Source organism: Nipponia nippon, unplaced genomic scaffold, assembly GCF_047370975.1.
Source record: "Nipponia nippon isolate SJK-2023a ecotype South Korea unplaced genomic scaffold, ASM4737097v1 scaffold_26, whole genome shotgun sequence".
Taxonomy (NCBI): Eukaryota; Metazoa; Chordata; class Aves; order Pelecaniformes; family Threskiornithidae; genus Nipponia; species Nipponia nippon.
This window is the reverse complement of record NW_028262343.1, coordinates 167,302-185,214: the sequence shown is the minus strand read 5'-3', so window position 1 is coordinate 185,214 and position 17,913 is coordinate 167,302.

Here is a 17,913-nt window from a genome sequence, read left to right as displayed (position 1 = left end):
TGCATGCCTCCCACGCCTTGCAGCGAACCTCTCGGTTCGAGTGGCCAATCGTCTGGCCATAGATGTGATGGGATTACTGTAACATCCGCTCCTGTATCTAAAAGGGCTCTTAACACGAGGCGTGGTGTTCCCCCCAACTCTGGGAGCCATGGGGTAACTATAATATCTACTTCTGGTCGTGTGGTCATGTTTAGGGTGAGTGCCACATACGGCGAGGCTCTATCCCCAGCCTCCTCTATTGCGCGCTCCCATCTCCCCAAGGCAGCTGAGTTGGATATTGCATCATTGGGACCGCAGGCGACTGTGCTGGTCCCGGGGAAGGAGAGACTCCCTGTGCCATACATTGCGCTGCTGTCGTCGGGCCTGTTGAGCTGATCACTGGGGCAGGTGGGGATGGCACGGCCCTCAGCCATCCCCTCTTCTCATTTCCCCAGCCTGGTCTCCTTTGCTGACTCCCCGATTTGCACTGTCGAGCTCTGTGGCCTAGTCGCCCGCAGCGCCAGCATCGTAGGTCTCTCTCTCCTTCCCCTGTTCCAGGGGTGTTTATTTTTGAAGGGCATTGTCGCGCCATGTGTCCTTGCCCCCCACACTTATGGCACATAAGTCGTGCGCCGCGGCAGGCCGCATGGACTGCAGGCACTACCGGTTGCATACTTTGCGCCTGTTCCTGTTCCAGCACGTAACGAATCATCTGTGAAAGCGTGGTCCCTATGGGTAACTGTCTTAGCAACACTGCAGTTTGTGGGTTTGCTTGCGTACGTGCACAGTCAAGCAATATCGCCTCCTTAGCCTGCTCAGGAAGTCGAGCAACCTGGAGCGCCGCTTGCAGCCGGTCTAAAAACTTTGTGAAGGGCTCACTTAACGATTGCCGTATTTGGACCCATGGAGGCTCCCTTTTATCAAGGGCCACGATGATGCGTATCGCTTCCTGGGCAGCTTTCGAAGATGCAGCAAAATCGCGCCCCCGCATTCGCTGAGCCTGTGCCTGAGGAGTTGCGAACTGCCCTTCACCCATCAGCTGCTCTAAAGTCACTCCTGCCATGGGATGGTTGGCCTGTTGCGCCTCGATAACAACTTGGGTGCACCGATTCCTCCACTCCTCCCTAAACAATACCATCATCGAGGGGGTCAATACGGCCCGCATCAACTGAATGATATCAAAAGGTGCAAGCGGCGTTGCAAAAACACAGTCTAGTAGGACTTGGGTTTCTGGGGAATTTAATCCATGACTTTTCACCGTTGTGACCAATTCTTTCACCAACTTTGCATCTAATGGTTGCCACTCATATCCTCCACCTTGGGCTGCTCGGATAGGAAATGCTTGAATCGGAGGGGCCTGGAATCACACTCCTTCCAAGACACAATTTTTTGCAATCATCTGCCAATCCGTCCCGTTTGCCCTCTCTTTCGGCATTCCCCCTGGCATAAGACTTTCCGCATTTGCCACCACCCCTCTCAATCGGCTGATCAATGCCTCAAGTTCCCTTGAAACCTCATTAGTCCGTCTCGGAAGCGGGGGCGGATGAGCAACAATCGAGGATCCCTCGTCACCCCCTTCGCCCTCACTGCTATCAGAGCTCATGGGGTAATCGTGTACAGGCTCCCTCCACTGTGAGGGAATACCAGTTTGATTTCCCATTGCCCTAGGGATAGGGGTTCCCTCTGGTGGCTCAGGTATCACTGACAGTGCCGGGGAGCCCTACCACCCCCCCTCGATGTCCTGCGCTCCGCTCTCTGTGTGTCCAGCACTCGTCGATCACTGGGATACAATGGGGCGTCCTCAGGTGTTTTGCCTTCTTTTTCTCCTTCCCACCATCTTCCTTCACGTAGTTCACGATACTGCTGGGATCCCACATCAGCCCCCGGGACCCAATCCAGCAACCTATCAGTCAGCTCCCTTTCCACACATTGTTGCAACTCGCCCCAGGGGTATTGAGGAAGTGGCAGATCCGCCGGTGCAGGAGGTGCCGAAGGTTCCGTGGGCGGCCGCTCTAAACTCCCCACTTGTATCGGGAACACCTTTCCCGACTCCTTTGTTCCCGCTGCACCATAGTCTCCCTGCACCTCCCCTTCCTCCGTTGGCTCAGCCCCCAGTAACAACGGTTCCGTCTGTGTCCCACAGGCCACTCCTTCCCAGCCAGCCTGTGTCCCCTCCGAAACTAAACTTGTTGGCTTTTCGTTCCCAGGAGATTCATGCCCCATCAGCACGCCACGTGCGGCAGGCCGGCGCCGCCTTGCCGCAAACCCCCTCTTGAGCACCCTTGTCGTTACCGACTTTAGTACCTTTATGAGTTCCGCGAGCTCCATCGCTGTTGCCTGATCACGTCGGGGTCACCACTGTGTAACAAACACTACACATCAAGGTTATCCCACTAGATCTCCAGCCGACCCGGGGCTTTATACCCCCAGCAGTAGGTGTGTCATGTTATAAGGGGCGGAGACAAGGGAGGGTCGACCCTTAACTCTTTCCGTACAGCACGTGATCTTCCGGTCGCCAGCCCTTATCTTTACTACAGGCAACATGACTTGAGGGGCCAGATCCCATCCTGGAAAACTGAGTTCCAGTATGGCTGTGTGAGGCCTTCACACACAGCTTACCCATGCACAGAAATATCTCCCAATAGCTAATTTGATATTACGTGTTTGAAATTGACACTGTAGCATAAATTCCTTCAGTTTGCAGGCAGGCACGATACCGTGCTATTAGACAGGCAACCAAAAATTCATATCAGCTGTTTGCAAACAGCTGCAAGTTATCTCTACAAGAGACGAAAGAAGCAACAACAGCCTCTAATTATTTGGAGTTGAAAAACAGATTTTAGAATATAATGATATGTTTAGGGACAGTTCTTGGCCAGAGAAACTAGTTAAGTAAGTCTATCAGAATGATATTTTGTGACTGCTCCCCAAGTCTCTAGTCTGCAGTCCCAGGCATGGGCAAGACTAATGTTTCCCAGGAAAAAACTGCACAATTTCTGTGATTTGGTTCCCTTGCCCGTAAATTGTGGAAGACCTGTTTTTTTCCCCTGCTATATCAGGACTGCATTGTTTAGTCCTTGAATGGTATTTTAGAGCTGAAGAATGATTAAAACTCCTTATCCTTTGTGGATTAAAATTTAAGAGATGGAGGTGGAAAAGGCAGGATGTTTATTCTCACACTGGCAAAGAAAAGCTGATATCCCCAAACTATTCTGATACAAAAGCAACTTTGTCTGAAATAGAAGGGTAAGATTAACTAAATGTTGTTTCTTAATCCTGATAAATGTTGATACTGGGGCCAAAACTAACAAGTCATAAGGTGGTGTCCCAGTGTGGGGTGGCCTTTGGGCTGGAGTTCCTGAAACAGGTGCATGTGCTGAGGCCAGTACCACCTGAGCAATGACATGCAGGGTGAGAAGGGGCATGCAAGGTGTATATCCATAAGCCTTTACTAAAATACATGGCTCTTCAGATTGGATTTAAGTCATCTTTTTGGACTTCACAGCTGACTCCTGATGGGGACATTCAGCCAGGCTCAGATATGAATGACTCTGCTCACCTACTGAACAACAGTGGATTCGGTGGTGTTAGAAATTATGGTGAGACCAGAGGGTTATACCTTCTGTATTTTCATAATTCCCATAAGGCGGTTAGACTGAAGCCGTCTTATTTAAGTGAGTCTGACTCTTCCAGAAAGTACTGCACTGAGTCAAAGAGAGGATATTCAACTGGGGAGTTAGCATGGCCACATAAGACACATGCTGAACTTTTAACCAGTGGGATTTTTTTCCCCCATGTCTACTGCTTCATAGTTACCTGTCTTAAATTTAATCTGCCATTTCATTGTCCAGTTTTTCACTGCTGCAAGATTATTCAGCAGTTTCTTGTAACTCAGTGCAGCAGTAGTAATCAGAGACAGCTGTCTCACAAATTGTCCTGCCTCATGAGTACCATTGCCTCATAGAGGAAAGTTGTTTCCATGTCCTCTCAGTTTTGGGGAGATTGCAAGCAACGTAGCTACTGTGGGAAGTAATTGTGGTTTTATGATGTGAAATTCTCTTCTCTGAGAGGGTTGGCCTAAACCAGAACAGGGTTGACATCAACATCAACTGAGGACAGGTTCACAGAGGAGGCCCATGGTTTGTTGGCAGATAATGGGAATCTGGAGTTGGATTAGAGTGAGCACAGAAAGGAAAAGTTTTGAATGTTGCTGCAATGCCTTAAAACCCCAGGATTTATATCCAATATGTAGAACAAAACATGCTGGTAAAAGGGAAATTGTAGAGAAAAAATTCCTTTAAAAAAAAAAATCCCTGAAAATGAAAGAATCCCAAAGACGCAGTCAGAAGCGCTGCATATGCGTTCCTGCTCATCAGCTGCATATTCAGGAGGGGTTTGGGCTGGAAGAGAGGACCTTGCCACAGGGGAGTTTCAATACTGAATGATCGGAGCTTTAGGGCAGAGAACTGACCCGAGTTATACCCCATTTCTCGGTGACAAGGAGGGGAGGTTTTTTTATTTTCTGGTGGCTTGGCTCCCTCTGCCGTGTGTGTGAGCTGAAGGCTGACACAGGAGGATTTGGATGGGCTTCCTAGGGAAATCAAAGGGGAAGCTCAGAAAAAAAAACACATTAGAGGAAATCCTGTGTCAAAATGTGCCAGGCTGTTACTCGCTCTCTGTATTTCTGCTGTCAGCGTCCAACCCCCAAGCAGCTTCACTAGCACTTGCGGTGCTGGGGAGGCCCAGGCAGACTGCTTCCAACGTTCATAACCCAGTTTATTTATTAGGAGACTGACACTTCCAGTTTCACATGGGAAGATCTTCATTTTCTTCTGACCACTACAACAGCAGCTTAATATAAAATAAAAGAACAATGTAACATTTTCACTATTTATTGCTAGGGGAGTTGTTTGCTCCTAATGGATAATTAGTGCACATATTAGCTTTTTCCTGCTGGTTTCCTTAATTGCCTTGCTGGTTTTCAGTTTCCCTTTAATGATTGGTTTCCCTTCTCACAATCACATTGTACTTCTCACTGCAGTAGGCTGAGAACAAAATACCGATTACTGCGTACTGGCAGGTATCTTATCAAAGATACCTCCAGGGCATTTGAAGTGAGTTGTTTCATTAGCCTCGGTCCTATTATGGATGAACTAGAATAATTAGTATTTTAGGGCTGCTTTAAGTGAACTCTGTTCAGTAAGTTAGGAGGACAAAATATATTAAACAGCTTTAGGTTTGGATGGTCTCTGCCAGCTCCAGCTGGAATGACCAAGGGGTCAGTCAGCACAAGACATTGCTCAAGCTGCTAGTTGCTGGCAAAAATCAGCTAGTAGCAGAAAAAGCTTCAATTCCTGTTGGGTTTGTGTGCATAATACATCCCAGATACTTCCAAGATGTACTGTAATAAGATTAAAACTTATTAAAAACTTCCCCAACCCAGAACAAGTCCAGCTAGTCTGAAGCCTAGCACGGGTTGCATTTGTCAAATAAAGCTGTTAATAACTAGGACCAAACCCATCCTTAGGTGCTGAAATAAAGGACAAGTTGTTTTTCTCCCTTTTTTTCATAGCAGTCCCATTTGAAAATTAGGCCTTGCATCCATATGAAAGCCTAAAGCAGTCAATGGGACTCTTTCTATTAACTGCAATGAGTTTGGGATCAGGCTGTAAATTATTAAGAGAAAAACTTTTGACAGCAATTAGCAACAGTCTTTGCAAAAGCTCTGTTCATTTCTTCAGGAGCTGCTGTTGAGCAATGCAGACTATTTTGAAATTTCCTCTCCAGGTACAGCTATGCCTAGGTGGGAAAGACCATAAAAAAGCTGCCTCAAAGCCTGTGTTCAACTTTATTGTGTAAATACCTGAACTCTTTGCTATTTCATAGAATCATAGAATCGTTTAGGTTGGAAAAGATCCTTAAGATCATCAAGTCCAACCATCAACCTAATACTACCAAGTCCACCACTAAACCATGTCCCTAAGCACCACATCTACGTGTCTTTTAAATACCTCCAGGGATGGGGACTCAACCACTTCCCTGGGCAGCCTGTTCCAATGCTTAATAACCCCTTCAGTGAAGAAATTTTTCCTAATATCCAATCTAAACCTCCCCTGGCACAACTTGAGGCCGTTTCCTCTCGTCCTATCACTTGTTACCTGGGAGAAGAGACCAACCCCCACCTCACTACAACCTCCTTTCAGGTAGTTGTAGAGAGCAATAAGGTCTCCCCTCAGCCTCCTCTTCTCCAGACTAAACAACCCCAGTTCCCTCAGCCTCTCCTCATAAGGCTTGTGCTCTAGACCCTTCACCAGCTTCCTTGCCCTTCTTTGGACACGCTCCAGCACCTCAACGTCCTTGTAGTGAGGGGCCCAAAACTGAACGCAGTACTCGAGGTGCGGCCTCACCAGTGCCGAGTACAGGGGCACTATCACCTCCCTGGTCCTGCTGGCCACACTATTCCTGATACAAGCCAGGATGCTATTGGCCTTCTTGGCCACCTGGGCACACTGCTGGCTCATATTCAGCCAGCTGTCGACCAACACCCCCAGGTCCTTTTCTGCCAGGCAGCTATCCAGTCACTAGGAAGACAGAAGGAAGACGTTCATGGAGAGACAGCACCATCACAGGATGCTGAGCACAGCTATGGAAGTCATTCAGACAAGAGATAAGATTTCCCATGTTCACCACTTTCAATAACAAAACTAAAAGCCCAGCCAAAATGCCAGAGAGGAAGGAGCACCTGATACTAAGGTACCAGGCCATGATTTCTGAGACTGGCGATTTCAAGCCTGCAGAAGTCAGTAGTAAAACCACAGGCACTAGTGCTAGCGTGAGGCGTAGAGCTGGTGTCCTTAACAGTCCACTTATGCTGACCCCAAACGCCTCCAGGCTGGAGTAAGCATAACCACAGCCTGGGGATTGCTGGTTTGTTAGATGTGAGGGTGGCACTAGCACTTCCCGCATGAGTTGGGAATACCCTGGTTCAATTTAGCCAACTAGACAATTGGTTACATGACATACATAAGGAAGAAAATGACTCTGCACACAGTTTTGCAAGCTAGTGAAAGAATCTGAGCTATGCAGCAGAGGGAAGACAACTTCTCCAAGTTAGGTGCTTGCATATAGGTGCCTGCAAGGCCCCATGACCATGCCCAGACTTCCCAGTGCAAACCAGTTCCAAATCCAGAAGCTGTATTTCCACATGAATATGGCACTACACATGACAAGACCAATGTCTTAAAGCTTGGTATTTCAGACTCATCATCACTCAAATAGCTATACAACTTATAAACTAGGACTGGCTTGTACCTTTCCAAAAGGGATGTTGCTTCTTTCTGTCTCTAAACCACTTCCCTCTTCCCATCACATGGGCTGTCCATGTTTCTGAAGGCCTTGACAGCCCTCCTCTTCATGTGTCCCAGGTGTGACTCCTCATCCTTGCAAGTTAGCATCCAGAACTGCACAAGCCATTCCAGCTGAGGTCTTGCCAAAGATTTGCACAATAGCATTATAAATTTCTCACCACCACTGAAAATACTTCACTGCATACAATGTGGCACCACACTTGCCTTTCTCATTTCCAGTCCCTGGTTGTCCTGTGACCAGATCTTTCCTCCTCAGCTGATGAGCCTCTCACTTCCAGCATCATGTCCTGATAGAGACAGTTGCCCCAGTAATTCCACTGGGCCAGATAAATTTATTTTACCTTCAACAAGCTGCCTCTTTAAATGACACATGGAACAGCAAAGGGTTTAGGTAATCCCTATTGTGGATCAATTCCTGCCAAGTTTTGAACACTATTTATTTTCTCTCATTCCCAAACATCTAAGTACCAGAGGCGATGATCCACCAAGCAAGAGTGTTAGAAAAGCACAAACGCTCCAGTGATTGCATGTATTCCTTTAGGAAAACACTGGAGAAAGTCTGACTGAAGTGACATTTCTAAAGCAGACAGAAAGGGCACAGAGGGCTCTCAAATTAAGTAAGATGAATCCAACCCTGAGTTTTCATTTTTCAGCTGTGTATTTGAGAAACATCATCTGTTTTCAGAAGAATTTTAAAGCTGTTTTAATGATGACAAATGTCCCAGAACAGTTGACAGTAGATGTGCTTTTGGAGAAATATACACAAAGCATGAACACACACGTATCCCTTTACTGATGTCCTCTGATTAGTCCCATCCCCACAGATGAGATGTTTCATCTACGAAAGCTGCTTCTTGTGAGAGGTAACTTTATGGAGATGACTGTGCTCTGCCCGTGTGTGTATGCATGTGTGCGCCAGGCAGCCACTTATGTGATCTTATTTTATCACAAAAATGTGATAAAAGGCACATTGATGCTTGTGAAAAGTCTTGCAGAGATCTTCCATTTCTTCCCAGAGCGTTTTCTGTTTGGCATAAATACCAGAGAGCTGTAGATGCACAGTGCAGCAGCGTTGTGCCTCGTTCATGTGCTCAGGGCTCATTCATGTCCTCCGGCAGCCACAGCCACCTGGGAAGGTGTCACACCACTGCCCGGTTCTCAGCAGCAGCGTTAGCATCCTTACAGCCCCTGGGGAGGGCTGTGTGGGGATTAGAGACCCCCCTTCCTTGCTTCCCTTATCTTCTCTCTCCTCTCCCCGTGAAGGTGAGGCAGAACCTTTTAAGCAGTTCTGTAGCATGCAGCACTTTTTGGAGAGAGGCGGTGTGTAGGTTTTGCAGGGAAAGAGAATACTTGGTTGAACCTGCAGTGTTTCTCTGGTTTGGGAGCAGAGCACTGGGGTGACCAAGGTTGTGCTGAGTGGGGAATTACTGAAGGAAAAAGCCAGAGTAGGAGCTGTGTAAAGCGGCGCACACATGACCATCCTGCTAGTTACTGCATGTCCCAAGATGCGTCTGAGCAAAGTGGGTCTGCTTTGTGTGTAATGGATAAGGACTTCACAGGCTCCACCGCGTGCTGTGGGCCACCATGCAAAGAAAGCAGGACTACGTCCAGCTGCCAAGTCCCGCTTGTACTTTCTTTCATCCTTGCTGAGGTACTTCTGACCTTTGGGCTCCAGTTGTGCCAAGCCCTCCCTCCCTCCCCACGCACAGTCCCAAGCAGTATTCACCATCCCGAACCAGCACAGACTGTGAATGAGCATTTCCAAATCGCTGCATTGCACCCTGGGTTGTTTTGGCTCATGTTTCAAATCTTTTCTGTATCTATGACTGCTAGGACTGCCTTGCTTTAAAAAAGAAAACATCAATTTCCATGTAATCATGTGTTTTCAAGGTCTAGCCTTTAGGATCGGGTGAGGAGGGCTCCATCCCACTCTCTGCAATGTCTTTCTCTTTCGTGACGTCCATTTCACAAGAGCAGGGCAGCATCTTGGAAACAGAGGTGTGTGGCTCAGCAGAGCAGCTTTGCACGGAGGACATACCTGTGCTGTGGTGCGCTGCTGGTCCTGCCCCTCTGAGGTGTGTAACACTGATGTGGACCAGCAGCATCACCCATCCGTGATGATGAACCTTAGGGGAAGAGCAGCATCCCCATTGCTCCTGGTAGCAAGGTGCGCTTCCAGCAGGCATGTGGGAATAACCTTGGCAGAATGTGTTTTAATTTAAGATTCATTAATATTTCAAGGTTGAAGTTGATAACAAGATGACAGGAAACACGTGCAAGCGTTGACTAAGCCTGTGGTGCCTCGAGGTGGGTTTTGTTTCATAGGACGTTCAGGTACTTTAGAATTCAGTTTTCACATCTGGAATGACAGTGAACATTTAAAAAACTTCAGCTGGAACAGAAACTCAGCTGTGGCTTTAGGCAATTTTCACTTCAGATTTCTGAGAAACTTGATTTTGGTGTTCTAATATTTATTCTTACAAAATTTCATTTTTTTTTCTTTTCCTAGACAGTTTTTCACAGTATTTCATAATGACAATAGTTATGAATAATATAGTAATTTAAATACATTGTTAGCGGTAGTTTAAAAAGATAGTTACTGTCAGCTGCTATTTACTATTAGCATACACACCTAATTTCTTTTCTAGGTCAAAGTATCTTTTGTGTAGAAATTAAACAAAATGACACAAAATTTATCTCACGTCATAACATGCCAGGCATAAGGCAACATGCACCACTACTAATGACCTGCTGTGCAATTAGTTAAATAAAAAAAGAAATAAATTTGAAGTCAGATGTCAAAATTCCTGAGCAAAATTAGTTTTCCAAAGCATAAATTTTTGACTGAAAGCAATTCCATCCTTTTTTTCCTCCTGCTGGGATTTTTCATGAAAATCAGCATGTTTGCAGAGCGCTTCAATAAAAATAGCATCTTTTCATCACAAGAAATATTTCTTGATTTTTTTTTTAAATTTTTTTTTTTTAAAAACAGATTTACTCATGAATAAAGATGAGCCAAATGGAGGGCCAAGCCAAAAGCAGGGCCAAGCACTGAGAACATATTGGCATTTTTCCCTGTGGTCATAGCAACCTTGTACATAATTAGATGTATTTTTCCTTTTTGAATGTATGCAGTCTGGCCCTTGGCTTAGTTTGTTTTGTATTTTTTAAAATGTTCTCTGTATTTATTTTCATAAAAGTACAGAGGAACAGATACAAAAAGCAATTGGAGCTTGTACAATATAAGGAATTGGCTGGATGGTTGCACTCAAAGAGTTGCGGTCAACGGCTCAATGTCCGGGTGGAGATCAGTGATGAGCGGTGTCCCTCAGGGGTCCGTATTGGGACCAGTATTATTTAACATCTTTGTCGGGGACATGGACAGTGGGATTGAGTGCACCCTCAGCAAGTTTGCAGATGACACCAAGCTGAGTGGTGCAGTTGATTCGCTGGAGGGAAGGGATGCCATCCAGAGGGACCTTGACAGGCTAGAGAGGTGGGCCCATGTGAACCTCATGAAGTTCAACAAGGCCAAGTGCAAGGTCCTGCACCTGGGTCGGGGCAATCCAAAACATGGAGACAGGCTGGGCAATGAGTGGATTGAGAGCAGCCCTGCGGAGAAGGACTTGGGGGTATTGGTGGATGAAAAACTGGACGTGAGCCAGCAATGTGCGCTAGCAGCCTGGAAAGCCAATCACATCCTGGGCTGCATCAAAAGAAGCGTGACCAGCAGGTCGAGGGAGGTGATTCTCCCCCTCTACTCTGCTCTCATGAGACCCCACCTGGAGCACTGTGTTCAGCTCTGGGGCCTCCAGCATGAGAAAGACATGGACCTGCTCGAGCAGGTCCAGAGGAGGGCCACGAAGATGATCAAGGGGCTGGAGCACCTCCCGTATGAGGACAGGCTGAGAGAGTTGGGGTTGTTTAGTCTAGAGAAGAGAAGGCTCCGGGGAGACCTTATAGCAGCCTTCCAGTACTTAAAGAGGGCCTACAGGAAAGATGGGGAGGAACTCTTTCTCAGGGAGTATAGTGATAGGACGAGGGGTAACAGTTTTAAACTGAAAGAGGGGAGATTTAGATTAGATATAAGGAAGAAATTCTTTACTGTGAGGGTGGTGAGGCACTGGAACAGGTTGCCCAGAGAAGTTGTGGATGCTCCCTCCCTGGAAGTGTTCAAGGTCAGGTTGGACATGGCTTTGAGCAGCCTGATCTAGTGGAAGGTATCCCTGCCCAAGGCAGGGGGGTTGGAACTAGATGATCTTTAAGGTCCCTTCCAACCCAAACCATTCTATGATTCTATATCTTTTCAGTGCAAATCTCATTTAAACTCTTGTATGTAACTGCACAAAGTACCTGGTACTAATGACCCCATCATGTATGTACAGAGAATAAGTTCTGCAGATTTGTTGATAATGTAATAGTTCAATTAGACTTTGAATTCCTACTGTCTGCAAAATTAATCAAATTTGATGAAATTTGGGCAGCATGAGAGTATGAGGCTCCAATTACATGTTACTGTCTTCTCCAGCTATTTGAATGGGATGTTAACCTGTTTCACTCTCAGATAGAAATTTAAACAATTTGTTGGCATGTTAAATTACACGAATGTTGCTGCAGTTTTCTTCAGTGCTTCCATGTGTTATCACTTGCATGTAACAATTCATTTTGTACATCTTAGCAGTAGTCCTTTTCATTACAGTCCTTCATTCATTTTAAACAGTGCTACCGTACATTGTCTCTGTGGTCCAGAAGGAAAAGCAGCATCTGGAATGGGCATCCCCTCGCTTTATCTTGATAGTGTAGCTGTGTTTTCATAAGGGGATGGGAGTGGTTATGTCATTTCCAAGTTCAGGAGGCTCAACGTGTAATCTCGTACAATTTATTAATTGGAGTTGCCCCCTGTTTAAAAAACGGCAAAACCTGATCACCTAATTAATTACAAATGCTAACTGTATATTAGGAGAGCTAAATATTATATTCAGTTAGAATTCAGCGAGAGCAGTGAAAATGATTCAGAGTGACAATATACAGACTTAACAGAAACATTTGCTAGTGGGAAGCTGTTTGTCAGTCACTAGTTGTAGGAAGATTCAAGCATGAAACAGGAAAATGAGAATATTTGTATCCCATGATTACGTAAATCTCCGTCTACTAGACACTTAAATATTGTTGTAAATTGACTTGAAAGAAATAGTCTTGCACCTTTTCAGAAATTTTTGATAAAAATAAAGGGCTAAATTAAGGAAACCAGCATGGATGAATCAGGCAGATGAAAATTTGAACCTGGATCTGCATATCCTGGAAGAACACTTTAGCTATTGCCTTCGTGGGCAAAGGGAAGGGTTTGTTTTTTTTCTTTTATTCAGCTTAAACTATTCGTCTAATTCCCTCTCAACTTGCAAATAAAGTTGACTAAATTAGTTGACTAAACTGAATTTTTTTTTTAAACAAATAGACTATTGTGAGAGAAATTATCCATCTTTCTCTGACATCACGGCGAGCATTCTCTATTTCCTGCATCTTTCGCTAAAAGTGAAGTGTGTAAGTTCCTCAAGGAACAGATTATACCCTAATTCTGTGTGCGTAGTGACAGAGGCCATTCCTGCTCCTTCCTTCTGCGGGACCCACAGGGAATAAGAGGCTGCTGGTGGTTTAGAATAAGAGTGCTTGGCAGAATAGTCCTAGATAATGATGGTAAATAAAGGCCATGTTGTGGGGCTTAAATCTTGGCTTAGAACTTCATCAACAACTTCTTTTCTAGTATTTCACAAGCAAAAGGTCTTTTAAATTGGATGAACGCATTTCAATGTGGATTGTCAGCTCCTTCATCTGATAATTAGCAGCTACAAGTATTTTACATTTCAGGTTTTAAATTTTGCTGTGAAAGATTGCTCTACGCTTCATGACAAAAAGACAACTCAAATGTCTTCATTCAAATTGCAGAAGAGAATGCATATATACTTACACCCTACTTAATTCTGATGCTAACCAGAGATGGCATGCCTCAAAAAGCATTTCTTTGTACTCTCTTGAATGTTGATATTGCTGGTGGAGTCTACTATTTTTATAGACTGTATCATTTTGCACATTCTTAAAAGATAAAAGTAATTGCAAGTAAGTTGGATTGTAGCTGTTTCACAAAGAGCAGCACTTCCACTAATATGCCCTTGGGGACCATATGGAATTCCTGGTTCCCAGATACTCAATGAGCATGTTGCAGAGCTTTCCAACCGGAAAACATTGCTGTATACAATTTTGAAGCTTTCAGCCGGAGTAAGCAAGGATGACATTTTGTCATCTTATCGTCTGACTTTTCTTTTTAGAGATTTCTTTTTTATTGTTGCTGTTGTGTTTCCTCTCTGAAGTTTTGCTGATCGTTTCAGTTTTAATAGAATTGAAAAAGCCCCAATTGATATTATAATATAATATTATAAACAAGAAATTTATCTGATTAGAGCAAAGTACTGCTTAATTTCCAGTTGTCTTGCAGGGAAATGCACTCCATGGTGGAATTTTGCTGCAAATTTAAGAGAGGATAAGATTTTGAATTTTGTTTTGGTTTTAGAAAACTATACATACACAACTGCTGTAATTCCACGGCTGCCTGTCAGTCCTTAGTTTGATTCGATTTCCTTTGCCGTGATTGCCAAGGGAACAGATTGCTCTCACTTACTGTGATACGTTGTGAATACCTCCTGGTTAAGAGTAACACCAATGCCACGCACGTGTCTGTAGGTTTCCATACAGCATTTCGGTGGCCATGACTTTCTGGGTCACTTTGCTGTCTCAGGTCCTAAGGTTACGGATCTTAATTCTTACTGAATTTTGGTGAGGTTAAGGACACTTCGCTCACCTGAGATCTCAGCAGATATGGATGTTACTGGCTGGAGCAAAGCCTCCTGCAACAAAACGTGGTGCTGCTGTGGGTTTACTGTGCAGTGTCTCCTCAGTACAGTCAGTTCACTCCAAAATGAACCAATATAATTAATGATCTCTCAGAACATTGCATAATTGCTGTGAGTGGTGCACTGAGGTAGGAATTGCTACAATTAAAGGATGAGGTCTGGCAAATAGTTGTTCGTGTAGTCCAGAAGTTTTTGATGTTCACATCAAAGCAGTTTGGAGAGTTTTAAAACTGGCGAGCTAAGAGCTTTATGATAAGTGCCCTCCTTGGTGGTTTGATCGATAATGAAATCCAGGTACATTGTATTGTGGTTTTCATCTACAGAATATAGGGTTAAATATGAACTGACTTTCCCGGGCATATGGTCTAGCACAGAGACTCCAGACAAACAAAACAGTAGCCCTAGGGCCTCTCGTGGCTGATACAAAATATGTAATAAAAATAGGCTGCCAAAGGGAATATGACTTTTGTAAATATCTTAAGTATTGTATATGCTCCCTAAGGTCAGGCTGCTTTGTCCTTAAAAAAGTGATTGCAGTCCCTCTTGCTAACAGCAGGACATTATTAATACTTGTATTAATGCTCCCATTGTGAGAGAGACCTGTTGAGCTGGATTGTTTTGTACTGATTGCAGTCAAAATAAGTAAGGCAGAAAAGGGAGGAATGGAAGGATAAAGATACGGAGCAGCGAGGAAGGAAAAAACCAGGGGCATGGAACAGGCAGAAAAAAAAAAATTAATAAAGACACAAAAAAAGAAAAATGTCATCTTACTGGTGGTTTGTGTGACAGATAATGTGTGTGATAGAAGGGAGGTAATCACTTCCCAAAGAAGAATAATTTAAATGCTTCCAGACTTCTATTTAAGTAGAACCCAGGAAAACTAAACATCAGCCAAAACCAAAATCACACATGCACACACCCTGGGGAGGATGCCTGTTCTCCCAACTAGACTCGGAGCTAAGCTACAAGAGTTGCTGCATCTTCCTTTGACAGCCTCTCCCCTTCTTTCATTTCCTCAGTTTGGAAAATCTCTCTCCCCTTCTGTAAAGCGCAAGGTCTGTATGAGGGCAGGAGAAACACCTTACAGCCAGATACTTAAATTGCCCGTTCAGTCTTTGCTCAGTTCAGTTCTGCTTAACATGCATAAGAGCCACACTGATGAAGTCCCATCACAACTACTTGGAGATACATAGGATTTCTCATGTGTGGACAGCAAAGTCAGGTTGTCAGCCTGAGTGAGCAACGTCATGCTAAGGCAAACAGCAAAACACAGACAAAACCAGAAAGCCTTGGCACTGCAGAGTGGAGAGACAAAATGTCCTCTAACACAGTTTAAGCAATGCAGTTTTGAAGGCCAGATCTACACTACTCAGGGGTTGTCCCAATCCCATGCTCAGAGCCCAAATTCATTCATGTCTATGCACAGAGATTGCAAGCCAACACTTAGTGGCAGGTTTTGGCTAACCTTTGGACCAAAAAGTAGTTGGTTGCATGGATGCCTCAGAAATATATAGGTATCTTGTACAAAACAGCCATCATTAGTGCAGCAAGATAGCAATAATTCATAAGTAATAATAAACCAGACCTGGTTCAATACCACTTTTCTCCCCCAGCATTTCTGTGTTAAAAGAAAAGCATTAAGGCTGAATAAGGTCAAAATACGACAAGAAGTGCCATAAGCAGGAAATGCCCAGCAGCAATTTTACTCATGCAAGACAGGCACTACGGGATTTTGTTGCTCTGAAAAATTAAGAATCTGAACTAAGTCACAAACGAGCAGGGGAAGGAGAAAGTGTGAGATGATCATTTTTAGTAGTATCAGCTGCCTGCTGGAGACCCAGGAAGCTGCATGCTCCTGTGGACGTGGGTCGGGGGGGGACATCACATCGGTGAGAGCCTAAACCTCCAGCTGGTCACAGCCAAGCCAAGAAGGCTGAAGGGAGGGGTAAGATAAGAAGGAAGAACTTCCAAGCTATAGGTTAAAATATATAATAATATATAGTATATATAACAACCTACCCTTGTGGGAGGACTGCTTTACAAGAACACAACTAGGCTGACATCGCAGCAAGGCAGCGTAGTTTTCCAATGTTAATTTGTGAGCAAATTACAAGAACACGTAACCCAAAACTTTCTTATTCAAAATATTTGGATCCATGCAAATGCCCAGGATGTGCATATCTGACTGAGCTACAGAGAGCACAGCTGGAGCAGAGGAGAGAGAGGGAGATACAACAAACCTGCGTGTGACAAAATTTCTGTATGAGGATGAAACACGCAGACTCAACTGGGCACGACAGCAGTGGAAAACTGCTCATTGTATTCCAGCATCTGTGAGGACAACAAGGCGTGTAAACAGAGGGAAATGTATATGCCTTCAAAGTCTTTTCTCTCACCCCAGCAAATAATAAACTGGAAACACAGACAAAAGCAATAAATTAGGACTGAACACAACATAGATGATTTATTTTTTTTCTCCACAACTCTATGAAAACGTCAAAGTTAAACAAATGTGACTTCTTTAGGCACATCCTCCCAGCACCTTGCCCACTCCCGAGGGGACTCCATGTATGAAAAATCTCTATGGCAATGTCAACCCTTCCTTTGCCCCTTCAGCCAATGGCCTCGGGGGGGTTGCCAACAGGCTGTTAGTGGCATCTGCCCTCATGCATAGATGGAGCCCCAAGGGAAGCAAGCATCTGCTCGGGCTGGTAAAGGATGCTGCTTCACAGCTCCACAGTGAAGAAACCACCAGATGGGAAACCATCTCCTCCTCCACTCCAAAGTGGTTGCTTGTGGCTGGGAAGCAGAGACAGGAACAGCCTCCTTCCCCCCACAACACAATCTGAACCAGCGTGTACCAGCAGCCCAGCTTTCCACTCAAACCCCTTTTCACTCCCCCACCCACCAGCATAAAGCACTGCAGTCCTCAAGCTGCAGTGGTGGGAAGGGGAGCTCTGCTTTCAGCAGCATTCACAGTCCCTCAGCTTTGGACAAAGACCGAAACTAAACCAAAAGCTCTGCCAACTTCCTGACTCAGCTTGCTTTCTGGCTGTGAGATGTGGCTGGCCCTGCTTCAGAAAGGCTCCAATGACAAAATCACAAGGTCTTTCCCACAGTGCCTCTCTTACACCCAGAAGCATTCCACGTTAGCCTCATCTTTTCCTCGCGCTCATACATTTTTATTGACCTGCCCCATTAGTGTACCAGTGTGAAGGACTAGCTGCCAGAAACAAACAGCTGAGAAAAAGCCAACAACTTAATTTCATCACACATGGATTTGCACAACACTCAAACAGCATTCCCATATGTAAATGCAATGGAAAGGGGGGGAAGGAAGGAGAGATGAAGACACAGTTACAGGACTCCAGGCACAAGCCACAGTGCACAGGTAGCTCAGATAACATGAGGAACATGGTCAAGATAAGGTGAAGAAACAGATGGGCTGGATGAACAAATTTCTTTCTAAAAGGGACACAGATATTAAACTGATGTGAGCTTAGCTTTAGCCCAGCTGCCTAAGGAAAGGCACTCTCCATGCCAAGCACTGCTGAGGTCTATGCTTGGGACACCGACCTAGTGGAGAAGTCACTTATAATTCATCAGCTCAGAACATCGGTATTGTAAGATTTAGCAAGTGCCTGTACTGTTGCTGACATTTC